Source organism: Rhagoletis pomonella, unplaced genomic scaffold (genome assembly GCF_013731165.1).
Source record: "Rhagoletis pomonella isolate Grant_MI unplaced genomic scaffold, Rhpom_1.0 Rhpom_scaffold_00004, whole genome shotgun sequence".
In the NCBI taxonomy this organism is placed as follows: domain Eukaryota; kingdom Metazoa; phylum Arthropoda; class Insecta; order Diptera; family Tephritidae; genus Rhagoletis; species Rhagoletis pomonella.
The window spans coordinates 73,847,387-73,859,138 of NW_023458558.1; the positions used below are offsets into that span (position 1 = coordinate 73,847,387).

An 11,752-nucleotide genomic window follows, 5' to 3' on the forward strand; every position below is an offset into this window, starting at 1 on the left:
TAAACATCAAAATATTAAAAAAAAATATTTTGTCATTAATTTTTCCTACTTCTGATTAACAACGAATTTTGGGTTTTTATTTCTTAGAAGAATTTGTAATTTTCATAATTGACAACTTTTGAATATTTTATTTTAAGATTTAGTACATAATGGCGTTGCTATTTATTACTCCGATTTATCATAAATAAATAATTTACCTTAATTCCGATGCTAAAACAATACCTTTGCATGTTGATACATACATATGTATTTTCTTCGCAAGGAATTTAAGCACATTCTGTTTAGAACAATATTGATAAAAACATACAAGGCCGGATTTAGAATTTTTAGGCCATGGGGCCAATAGCTGGTGGGGCCCCTCAAACTATCTCAAAGTTTCATGATAAAAGAAATTCATCTGCTCTCTTTGTCAGTGACTTTTATAAGTTTCATACTCATAAAATTCATAAAATTGAAATGTACGGTCTTTAACGTAGGGTCGGCCGTTCCAACTTCGCCGGCTTTAAAGCAGCGGTGGGCAAAATTGGAAGATAAGCACTCGGCAAAATTTCAATAGCGAAAGAGTAAGCTAATAAGCACCCTGCTCACAAGAGTAAGCTCGGCTTCAGGCGATGCGGTCTCAACGCCTCGCTGGTCTTCCGACGAAAACAGATTAAATAAGGCCTGCTTCATTTAGAAAAATTAATTTATTCAACCAAGATAATGTTTTAAGTACAATTCCGCAAAAAGTTTACTCGCGTTTCCTCGAACGTTCGTAATTGTTAAAAAGCCATAAAAACAATAACAAATTTTAAGATATCCATACAACTTTTTTATTGAAATAGCTTAATGAAGACAAAACTGGCTTTCCTTACATTTAGGGGAACGAAGGGTATTGTGGATGAGTTTCACCTATTTAAAAAAAAAAAAAAACACAGATTCATTTAAATAGCGATTCAAGCACAAATGAACTCTGTGAAAGGAAACCAATGAATATATAAAAAATTCAGTCAATTATTGAGTTTGACAAGATATTATACTATTCATTGGATTGCGTGCACTTTATGAAACTTACGTTTTATGTCAAATCATTTGCACATTACACGTTTTTATTCGAAAAACGTATTTTTTGTAGACTTTGAATACTTAATATTTATTTTTTAAAACGTACAAAATTAAAAAAATTACAATAGCGAGTATTGTGGCTTATTTGTATTTTCGAGGTGTCAGCTATTGGTGCTAATAATTTCGTAGCATTATATTATTTTTATAATTCTCTGGGATCATGAGAAAGATACGTTACATACATACCATAATAACCAATGTAAATGACACTTCTTTTTGAAACCTAAATATAATAAACGTTCAAATATTTGATTCAACTTGTTCCTCATTTTTTCTAAAATAAAATAAAAACAAATAAAATTATATAAAAAACGATAAGCTACCATCAATTCAGGGTGCAGGAGTGGTATTGTCAAAGATAGTAGTCGAGTGTTCCACCTTTAATTTAAGCCAGGAAGGTTTTATCACTTTTTATTTCTCTGGTAGAGCTCCTAAAATATGGCAAAAACGCGATTTTTTGGCACTTTGACGTCGTTTTTTTTTCAAAATCTGGAGCTGGTGGAAACTTTATGCTTACGTAATCAGCACAAAAAGTCTATCATTTCATCATTAACATTTTCCGTTTTTCTATTTTTGTTGGGCTGTGGTATCCATTACAAAAATTCAGTTTTCGTTTTTTCTACGGAAATTTTTCTTTGAGTTTTGTATGATAGATACCCTTCGCCCCTATTGAGTTATAAGTTTGCAAAATCATTAAATGAATATCATTATGCATGGGCAGGCATGGGTAGAGAACGAGCACACAATGGGATAGCTTTTCTAAATACTCATCGCAATTTCTATCTTTACCTCGGTGAATTGCATGTGATTTTTTTTTTGAGTTGTACTGAATTATATTAAAATACAATATGCTGAATAGTCTAAATAAAATGATGGGTTGTTACGAATGACTTTACATAAATCCTGCGGCCGGCCCTGGCATAGATAAATACCGTAACATTAGAGGAAATTACCTCAACTATAGTCAGTGTTGCCAGAACTTTTTGGGCCGACCGGTTAGATTGGCAAAAAAAAGCGGCTAAAAACGGCTAAAATGTTTTAGTGAAATTTCACATAGACTCTGGCAAAAAACGGCTAAAATGTTTTAGTGAAAATTCACATGCTTTATTTAAATAAATCGCAAGAAACGAAAGACTAGTTAACACCATTAATTTATATCGAGTGTATATTCCTCATCATCAAATGAATCACTATTGTATATATCACCTGAATTCATTAATTTTAAGAGATCGTCATCTACAGTAAAATTATGGCAGCATTTTTCTTCACGTTTTAAACCGTGTCCTATATATAAAATAGCGTTTAACGTTTTAACGCACATTGGATTTCTTTGCTTAGTTTTTATTATATTCATTGAACTAAATATTCGCTCTACTTCTGCATTACTTATAGGCAAAACAAGAAAACTAAAAACTAGGTTGCAAAGGTCAGCGAAAGGGTTTTCTCCTAGGGCATTTCGAAATTGATAAACTTCGGCCAAAAATTTTACAGTTGAGTCTAAATTACTCCAGGTATGTAACGTTAACCGTTGCCATTGCATCTCTATGGATGTTATTTCGTCGGCATTATATTTGTGTTTTTGTTGCTATAGTTGAACAAATACTTTTGGTTTAATTACTCTTAATGCATTTGCAAAATTGACTTTTTTCAGTGTGGCAATATTTGTAGGGAGGCGTTGGCGTAATTACTTTATTAAAGTGATAATAAAATAGCGACCATTTTCTCGAATTATTTTCTCGGCTTCGTGGTCAAAAGCGTTTGTGCTTACTTTGGTTTTTAAATACTCTTCAAAACTGTGATAACGGGTGATTTTTTAAGAGCTTGATACCTTTTTTTTAAAAAAAAACGCATAAAATTTGCAAAATCTCATCGGTTCTTTATTTGAAACGTTAGATTGGTCCATGACATTTACTTTTTGAAGATAATTTCATTTAAATGTTGACCGCGGCTGCGTCTTAGGTGGTCCATTCGGAAAGTCCAATTTTGGGCAACTTTTTCGAGCATTTCGGCCGGAATAGCCCGAATTTCTTCGGAAATGTTGTCTTCCAAAGCTGGAATAGTTGCTGGCTTATTTCTGTAGACTTTAGACTTGACGTAGCCCCACAAAAAATAGTCTAAAGGCGTCAAATCGCATGATTTTGCTTATTTACGAAGCCATTCAACCAGAAATGAGCCTCATCGCTGAACAAAATTTGTCGATAAAAAAGCGGATTTTCTGCCAACTTTTCACACATTCAACACATTTCGAACCGAACACTGATTTTGGTAATAAAATTCAATGATTTGCAAGCGTTGCTCGTTAGTAAGTCTATTCATGATGAAATGTCAAAGCATACTGAGCATCTTTCTCTTTGACACCATGTCTGAAATCCCACGTGATCTGTCAAATACTAATGCATGAAAATCCTAACCTCAAAAAAATCACCCGTTAAAAGTGAGGAAATGGAGCAAGGTATGGTTCCAACGGGGAGCATATAGGATCAAATGGGTCCGCGCTAATAACCACTAGGGAGCATAGATGCGGAAGTAAAACATTGAGTTCATTAAAAATCTTCATTGGGTCTGCATTATTGCTTTCGAACAACATGTTTACTTTTTGCACCTGAAAATTTGGCAAATAGTAAAATCGGCTAAAAACGGCTAACTTTTATTTACAAACCGGTTAACAAATCGGCTGCCGGCTAGATCGAATTTTCTCCGGCTACTTGCTATCAAAACTGGCTAAATCTAGCCGGAAAACGGCTAAAATGGCAACGCTGCCTATAGTCATGGAAAGGCAAATTCTTTCTCAGTACAGTATCAACTGATTTCATAACATCAACTAAAAATTTCTTGAATGCTCTACAGTGAAAACACTTATTTATTATGTTATCATAAAAAGACATACATGTTTAATTTCAGTGAAGTCATTATTTTGTGCTAACAATCCAAACACATGTGTAAATATTTGCATCCGCAGCACAGTTGGTTGAATCGAAAAAGTAGGTGAACAAACCCCAAAAATAAAAAACTGTCAACCCAACACTACATGCAAGAGTTCTATAAAGTCTTAATGAAATGATCCCTCCACTCCAGAAACGGAACTACTGCTTCTAAGCTGGCTTTTTCCACTTCCGCTTTTATCTGAGTGACCACATTTCAGTAAGCATACATATAAACTAATTGCACGAAAATTAAAAAATGCACAAGTCACGGAATCCGGAAATCCGATAACGTTATTCTATTACTGAACATATGAATTAAGTGGATGAAAAATTGCATGAGCTAATTTACCTACTTTGTAAGATAAATAGGTTTAAGTGAGTATCTAAATTCCAAATTTATAAGAATCAGTTTTTCATGGCAGAAATACACTCGGAGCTTTGTCATTGCCTGCCGAGGGGCGACCGCTGTTAAGAAAAAAACATTTTTTACCTCCCTTTTGTTAGCTGTAACTATATATGTAATATTGATGCGCCTAAAAGATGCAGCGATTTCTATTCTCAAGCTACATACTTGATGACAGTACAAATGGAAATTATAATAACGAGGTTTTAGTTTTTTAAACTATAATTTTATTAACCCCTACACCACAGCGGCCGCCGCTTCAATATATACATATACATATATTGAAGCGGCGGCTGCATCACTCCCCATACAAAAAAAAATAGGTACATACTGTTTTTGGAATTATAAAATCTATTATGTTTTAAGAAGTCCACCAAAATATTTCGAAAAAATATTAAGATTAACGTGGGCTGGACCGATTTGAAAATACCTCCAAAAATGGAGTTTTTTTATGAATAAAAATAGTTTCTTAAAGATGTATTTTGAAAAAAAACCCCCTCAAGTGACAAAACGGTTTAAGCTTAAAAGATTTGCATTTTAAAAAAATTAAAAAAAAAACATTTGAAGGGAATCGTAATAATGATATTTTTGATGCTGCTTTTTTTTAACTTTTTTCAAAGATTGGTAAAGAAAAACTTGAATAACTAATCCCAAACACTTCCGATTTAGACTTATGAGGTATCATTGGAAAGGTACTTCTCACCCTTTTTATTTCTTTGCTAATAAACTCATTCAAAGGATGAAAGAGAAGGGTAGGATGAACGAACATCATTCAAGGTATTAAATATATGTTCTTAACCTTTCCCAAATTAGCCTCCTTAAATTTCGAAATATTGAAGTTTCTATCATTTCTGAAATATACCGTTATATGAAAAGCGGCCGTAAGTTTAGTTCGATTTAAAAAATTCTCAATGTTTTGCTTTTATGTGGCAAGCACAATAACCATACCGAAGAACGGTTACCGAGATACATATATGTAAACATAAGTGGGCGGTGCCACGCCCATTTTCCAAAATTGTATCATAAATGTATTTCTTGGTAAAGAATTGTTGCAAGCATCAATTTTGAATAAATTAGCTTTAATATTTACTGATTTATCGAAGATTTCGTATTTCTCTAAATTACCGTTAAATGGGATGTGAGCGTGGTTATTGTCCGATTTTAAAAAGTTTCGGTCATTTGGTATGCTGTAGCAAGGCCAATAACTGTGCCAAGTTTGGAAGAAGTTTGGTTTGGGAGGTAGGCGTGGTTATTTTCCGGTTTTGCCCATTTTCGAACCCATCCGTCCTACGCCCGAAGAAAGTGCACGTACTAAGTTTCGTTAAGATATCTAAATTTTTACTCGAGCTGTCGCGTGCACAGACGGACGGACGGACGTACGGACGTACGGACGTACGGACAGACAGTCACCGCTTAATCGATTTCTATTTTCATTCTGATCATTTATGTATACATTTTTCTATATCTATCTCGATTCGTTTTCCCTGTTACAAACAACCTTTATGTCTAAATCAGAATAGTTTGGGCCCAGTTATTTAAGTTTTTGGTAAATCAATCTTTGAGAAATTAAAAAAATAGCATCAAAAATCTCATTATTACGTTTCCGTTGAAAAGATTTTTAAATATTTTTATGCAGATTTTTTAAGCCTAATCTGTTGTGCCATCTGAGGGGACTTTTTTCAAAAAGTTATTTAGGAAACAATTTTGTTTTCATAAAAAACTCCATTTTTGGAGGTATTTTCGAATCGGTCCAGCTCGCTCAAATCTTAATATTTTTCCGAAATATTTTGGTGGACGTCTTATAATATGCGGCGGAAAACCCGCAACTTTTTTTGGTGATGCAACGGCAACTTTTTTTGGTGATATATGTATATACATATATCATATATGTATATGTATATATGACCTATCTATTACCAATATGTCAAGCAATAATTGATTGTCGCAGGAACAAACCTAAAAACCCCTAAATATCTCGTTTTATTTAAATCTACTGATTTCTTAAGTTTTGGTCCGCCGTATTGAATCTGCCGTTTTGCTTTTTTTAAATCTGACTGCAGATTCATAAGAAGCGACCCCGAAGCCTTTGGATACCACGTTATTTTAAAACACATTGACTTTTTAATTTTTTTCTCCATCATATTCGATCAGCCATTTTGAATCTTGGAAATCTTACTTCAGATAACATATAGGAAAGAAAGTGGTGTCTTATTTAATCAACGTGTCTTCGAACAAATAGTAGGTACACATAGATTTGGATTTCAAACCACTGTGCGCCGCATTAAAAACTGTTTTATGTTACCACAAGAAAAAGTGCGGAATTATTAGAGATATTAAATAGATCTTATTTTTCTCGTCTGGCCTGATTAAAGTCCTATTAATTAACTTAAATATTTATCAAAGCAATTCTTACCACTACTAGCCAAAATAGCGAAAGTTTTTGGTAAAATTTAATAAGGTTTTTCTTGTAAAATACATATGTACATACAAATGAATGTATGCACGTACACATATGCGCATATAACATATCTTTGAGCATTGGAAATTAATAAAGTTGATTTTAACATTGAAGCTGATAAAAAAAGTGATCTAACTTAAAATGTTTTATACAGATCTTTGCAGAAAACCAAAACGCATGCATGAAAAGTAATTAATAGACATCGGAATTCCATGAAATTACATACTTTTGCATCCAAGGGATCCTGTACATAGAAATTTGCTTATCTGCATATTTTTGCATTTTTGCATACATATATGAGCCGTTCAGTGCACACATCCATTAACTCCACTTTTTGAAAAATCTTAAATTTAAGTGTCAAAGCTCTTGGTATAGTCATAACTTATTATATAATAACTTTATATAACATAGAATAGGATATAATATTTATAATAACATTATTTATTTGACTTTATAATATAAATAGAATATTAAAAATAATGTACAGTATTTGATCGCATCTCCCAACTTTTTGTTGATGGAGTTAATCAGTTTGTGCACTGAACGGCTCATATCGACCCCTTTTACAGGAGTGTTTATTTTATTTTTCTCTGTTTTGGCTAGCACCAGAAATACTAAAATTTAGATTTGCCGAGATAATTCAGAAATATAACTAAACGTATATTTTTTTTTGTAGAAAGGTTTTCACATTCCAATTTCTTAGCACATACGATAATATCGCCCACAAGACAAAATTCATTGTCGCATACGATAAAATTTACAGTAAATTTTTGGCGCAGCTATTGGGATTTAAGCCGTGATATTTGAACAGGTGATGCGTTATGGGGTGTAGAAACACTTGCATCAAAAAGTGAATTTCTTAAAGAATGTAACATACGATACTTTTGCGCAAAGGAGTCGATATACTTATGCTTATTAAAATATATATATGTACGGTGAAACCCGCTTAAGTACCTAACCCACTTAAGTAACCAACATTTTGGGTACCGTGAATTTTTTAATGTAATCTGAAGGAAATCCCTCTCTTAAGTACCTCCCCGCTTATTTACCCAACCCGCCTAAGTACCTAAATTTTTCGACCCCATTTACCATTTTACTTATAATTTTACCCTTTTAAGTGCTCTTTTAATTAAAATTTTTAAAATATTTACATATTTTGAAATTCAGTGGCAACGCTACACAATTGATATTAATTGCCACCGTCAGCGTAACAACATGCAAATTTCAAGTGGCTAAAAATTACCGTTGGTTTTTTAGAATTTGTTGTCGCATTTGCTTCCATTTAATGAAGAAAAAAGTTTGAAATTTTGATGAATTTTCAGTGCTCTAAAAAATCTTAAGCTTAAGCTGCATTTACAAGAGGCGATTTTCTAATCGATTCAACAAAATCGTCTGTGTAAATTGTGTTTAAATTTTCTAAAAGGCGATAAAATCGCTTACAACTTTTCAGGCGATGTTGAATCGCTAGGGATGCAAACGATGCATCGATATTTTTGAAACATCGATAATATCGGTTCAAAATTCGATGTTTGCCATCGATGTTTACAATTTCCTAAAATCGCTAAGTTGACGATACATCGATGCCAGTTTCAGCGATGTTTTAACATCGACAGTGTTTCGACTATATGGAGGCAGATACAAAAAAGTCATGGTGACAGTTGATAAAAAACACCAGTTGGACTTAGAGAGGGAAAAGTAAAAGTCACAAATACCACATTTCACATTATTTACTCACTCCCCTTCTTCACGAACGATACATTTCCAAAGAAATACGGGAATCGGCGCGATATCGAGTAATCAGTTAAGTTGCCTTTGGCGATTATCCCATTAAAGAAAACGTTTCTTTTTCAACCATAATCCATTATTTAAATATCGTGGAATATTCATATTTATCATTTATTTGGTACTTTCCTATTTTCTTACGAAAAATTTGCTTTGAAATAAGATGCTAAAGATTATTAGTAAAAAAAGTGTGAGTACCGGTCCATCAGGTCTTGAAATTAGACAATTGTTTTAGAGAATGAATGAAGAATATATGTAATTTTTGATTTTCTAAATTTTTGATTTTCAGCCTCTTTTTGCATAATTTCGCGAAAAGAATTTTTCGAACAATGAAAAAATCTCACCAAACATTGGAAAAAAGCGAGTATTTACACCTAAGTCAATTTATAGTATAACCTTTGTTTTCTGAGAGTGAAAAGCAGGAAACAAAAATTTACCAAAGTTCCATCACATTTAACGACTGGCCCACATTTTTTTGTGATTTTTGGACGTTATAGTGATCCAATCTTCCCCATATTTCCTATTTAGGTTTTTATAATAAAAAAGTGAGCACAAACTAAATTTCATCGAAATAGGATGAAATTTAATGTTTCCCGCCCACAAGAGTAGAAGGCGTGGCAATCATTCCGTCTTTACCAAATTTCATAATTCCCTATTTCTTAGTAAACCTAGAGCACATGTCAAGTTTCAGTGAAATTGTTGCAGGTTTACTATTATTTCCACCTGCCTCCATATAGTCGAAACACTGTGCGACGGCATGCATTTCTATTCTATTTATAGGAAGGGTAAAGGAGTGGAAAATAAATACAGGGAAATACATCCATATGTAAGTATATTTCTAATTGAATTACAGATAGTTTGAATTGAAAAGTATTAAATTTTCCTTTTAATGTGAATACAACCTAACAACTTTTGAAACATCGGAAACCATCGATATATCGATGTTGGTTTGATGGTTTTCTGGCGATGTATTTTAGCATCGATATTAATTTTTCCGATGCATCGAATCATCGATGATCGATGCTACTCCCCAAAATTTGCATCCCTATGAATCGCTTACAAAATCGCCTCATGCAAATGCTGCTTCAGGTTTATATGGTATATATTAGGAATTGAACTGTATTTTAATTGAAAAAACTTAAAAATTAATAAACTTAAGCGGCAAACAGTATCATTTTGAATTGGTCCAAACTGTATGTATGTAAAAATAAATAAATATGTATAATCAATGACTTTTTAAAGAATTGAATTATTGTAAAAATTACAAAGCATTGCTTTATCTATTTTTTAATCAAGTTTTTCTTCATGTGTTTATGTGTTTAAATAATCCTACGATCTTGGTTTTAAAATGCGTATACATACTTCATTTATTGTTCATGTTTCATTCAGGGATTTATTTATGTAAGTTAACAAGAAGTTGTAACTACATAAAAAATTATCTCTTGGTTTCTGTAGTTTGGATCTGTGTTCCCTTGTTTATGGTAGTTGCTTTTGCTTGTATATTTCCGTTTTCTGTAATACGTTTAGGCGTTGTCCTTTATGCTGTACCTGGAGAATATTGGCTTTTTTCCTATTTTATTTGGCGTAAATATTCGTTTTTTTGCCATATGGTTTACGAAGTTCGATAAATGGTTTTAGCATTTTTTGTTGTAGTCCCTTATATGTTCCATGATATCTAGTTTTCATCTTGCGCCCTAATTTTCCTATGTAATTATATATGTTGATATTCGTAAGTCAAGGTGTATAACCTTACTTGGCTTCTTTGTTTGCGCTATTTTTTAGTATTCGGCCCACATTCTTCGTTCTAATTGATACTACTACCTTAGCCCATTTATATGATGTTCAGATTGGCTTTTTAACTTTACTTCCAAGAGCAAAACTATTTCGTTTTGAATGTCAGGAGAAAATTATGAACGTTGTCCCAGATTGGCGCATACACTCAGAAAAAACATTCCTTGATGCTAGGAAAAAAGTATATTCTTGGGAAATATTACCTTGAAATGGCTCCAATGACATGGCTGCCTTAATATGAGTAATCGATTTGACTCAGTTTAAGGAAAACACAATTCCTTAGTTTTTAGGAAAAATTTTCTTGCCATTTCATCCCCCGTAAAAGGAATAAGTATGTAATTTTGCTCGCGGCGCTCAAACAATGGCAATGGCCGACAGAGCAAAGCTCTGGACTGCTAGTCGAGAGATGCAAAGTTCGAGTCCCAGAGCAGGAATTTTTTTTAAACATTTTTTTATTTTTTATTTATTTTTTTTAATTGTATTTAAAAAACTAATTTATCTAATTTTTCTTTATGTTATTTTAGTATTTAGGTTTTTTTATATATGAAATTAATTTTACAATTTGTAATTTATATTTAGATTGACATAATTGACTTACCTTACTCTAACCACCTCCAACCGGATTCGAATTTGCTTTCTCAGAACGAGAAGCAGTAGTCTTCACGCGACGCCACAGCCGACATTTGCCAGGAAAGCAATTAACTTTGTCTTTGTAACAGCACTGACAAAATTCAAAATTATTTAAGGAAATTATTACTTATATTGAGGTAATCATTACTTATATAGACTAAATTTACTTCTTAAAATTAATGACGCCCTATTTTTAAATTAAGGAAAAATTTCTGAAATTGAGTAATTTTTTCGTAATATTAAGGAATAAGGATACTGTTTTCTTGATTTAAGGAAATGCTTTTTTCTGAGTGCACCGTTTCTACATCAGTGTTGGATTTAGAAGGGAGCCGATCGCCCCTAGCACAATGTAAAATGTCGGTTGAAATTAATTACTTCAAGTAAGATTTGCTAAAAAGTTTTTTGTTCATTTTAATTTTGAATCATATCCCGGTTTGGTGCGCTTTTCTGTAAAGTATTAAAAGAAAACACATTATAATTAGGAGTTTACTTATATGAGATAAAACTAAATACACTTATTTTAGAGACATTTTCGTTACACACATACGTATGTATTTATGCATCAGATACAGGTCCAAAAAAAACTATTCAGAAGAAATACTAAAATACATAGCATTAATATTTTTAGGACCTATTTAGTACGGCGAGGCCGGATATATT

The 11,752-nt window shown here is 32.5% G+C and overlaps 1 long non-coding RNA gene across 1 annotated transcript; it reads right to left on the bottom strand.

Moving 5' to 3' along the window:
* Positions 1 to 10,037: 10,037 nt before the first annotated feature.
* Positions 10,038 to 11,539, bottom strand: LOC118738567. Its single transcript, XR_004992895.1, has 2 exons — positions 11,468 to 11,539; positions 10,038 to 10,550 (listed from the first exon to the last, which is right to left on the bottom strand). It is a non-coding gene; the product is annotated as an uncharacterized LOC118738567 (long non-coding RNA).
* Positions 11,540 to 11,752: the final 213 nt, after the last annotated feature.